We start from the raw sequence: 1,775 nt of genomic DNA on the forward strand, positions 1-1,775 counted from the left end.
ACAATGTATACACAAACAAACAAACAAACAAACAAAAACATTAGGCTATTGATTGTCATGGACAAATTTTTTTTTTTTTTTATAAATATTTGACTTGAAACCTCAGAATGACCAATCAGAATAAAGGAGCTAGGCAATTTCATAGAGCCGTGCAATAAATGTGTTTAAATGGAATGTAGCTATCATTAAACCAATAATGTAAACAACAAATAAATGAATACTAAAACTAAGGCTTTACTTTTATTATTCATAATATTTATTGAGCAATAAGAAACGTTTTTGAAATTCTAGAGGGTGTTTAAAGTAAATATTTTAGCGTTTCGGCAGACCGTAAAAGGTTGGGAACCCCTGGTTTAAACGGATTAAGGGACAGTGGGGGGACGCCATGCGACGCAGCTACTGGACATAGTCGGTGGTCCAGATTTTGATAAAGTAAGTGACATTGAGAAAGCGGTGCCGCAGTCATCGTGTCGTCGATGAGGCTGGAAGGCGAAGCGCTCGGTGGATGATTGGTGAGGTGTTCCACTGACCGCGCCCTCATTTCGCGCCCATAGCCGCCACCGGGTGACCGCGCATAGAGCGGCAGAGCTGCTGTGGCGTTGCATGCAGGTGGAGCGGCTTGACGCGCTCACACAGCCGTCGACTGCAAGGCAGTGAAAGGGGAGGGCAAACGCCGAATTTTGCGTCTCTGGATTATACAAAAGACAAACGCACAATTTCCAGTGAGAAGTGGGGATAAAGCGCGCTCACTTACAGCCACAAACCCAGGTAAGAGCACTTCTGTGTGTCTCTGCAGATGCTTTTGTCATCATAATATGTGTTTTCAGAAATGCAGGTGATGCGCGGGGCTGGGGAAGTAAACGGATGGTGTTGACTCATAAGCGAAGATGTTGTTGTCTGTTCTGTGTTATTGTTAAGCCCTCGGAAGTGTGGCTTTTATATATTCCTCATTGGTGATGGTTTTGAACACCTGCTTGCCAGCGTAACGTTACTAACGGGCGCTGTGTGTATTGATTTGCCCCCAATTCAAGTCATGCCATGTGCGGCTCTTAGATGCACTGGAGAGAGAGAGAGAGAGAAATGGAAAAGCCGTGGGAATAAAACAGCCTTTTGTTTGGATAAGCGGCTGTTTTATCCTCCGAATGGGTTGTTGATCAAATGTTTATTTTTTTTCTGATAAAATTTTATGCCCATCTGACCCTTTAAACAAGTTCACAAAGGACGGGTTACATGTAAACATATGGTCCGAATAAATTGTTTGGATGACTTGAATTGACAGCCAAGGCCTGTGAGAGTGTTTCTGGCCATATCGAATGTTTTGAGAAGGTTCAGCTCTTTTATGCATCGTCATTTACGAGTTCAGGGAGTCCAGTTCATCACATAATATTTTTATGGTGTAAGTCACATTAAAATTGTTCCCAGGCAACTCAAATATATGATGTCATTATTTACTCTGGTGTTGTTCCAAACCCTAATGGTTTTCTTTCTTTTGTAGAAAGGCATATTTAGGGATTTCCTGGTCCCTTTTCTCCAAATGATGACAGTGAATCTTGACTGAAGATATTAAGCTTAACAAATGGCTTGAAATGACCAAAAAAGTATGAAAGTGATAAGAATCATGTCTTCTGCAATCATAAAATAGAGCTTCACTGATGAACAGATTGAAATTTCAGTTGTTTTTCAGTGATAATCTTCTCCAACAGTGAATTGAAATTAAGTAGCAGATCAGTCTGATTTGTGAACAGGTAATTTCATGCTAGTTTTGTGAACTGGAT

General features: G+C 41.0%; 1 protein-coding gene across 1 annotated transcript in view; it reads left to right on the plus strand.

Annotated features, from left to right (window-relative positions):
- Positions 1 to 395: 395 nt before the first annotated feature.
- LOC107693770 (neurexin-2-like) overlaps positions 396 to 1,775 on the plus strand; it is a 415,962-nt gene continuing 414,582 nt past the window's right edge. Inside the window, exon 1 of the mRNA XM_016493287.1 lies at positions 396 to 768. The gene's annotated coding sequence lies outside the window, so the exon portion shown is untranslated. The remainder of the gene's footprint in view (positions 769 to 1,775) is intronic.

Source organism: Sinocyclocheilus anshuiensis, unplaced genomic scaffold (assembly GCF_001515605.1).
Source record: "Sinocyclocheilus anshuiensis isolate Anshui unplaced genomic scaffold, SAMN03320099.WGS_v1.1 scaffold817, whole genome shotgun sequence".
NCBI lineage: Eukaryota > Metazoa > Chordata > Actinopteri > Cypriniformes > Cyprinidae > Sinocyclocheilus > Sinocyclocheilus anshuiensis.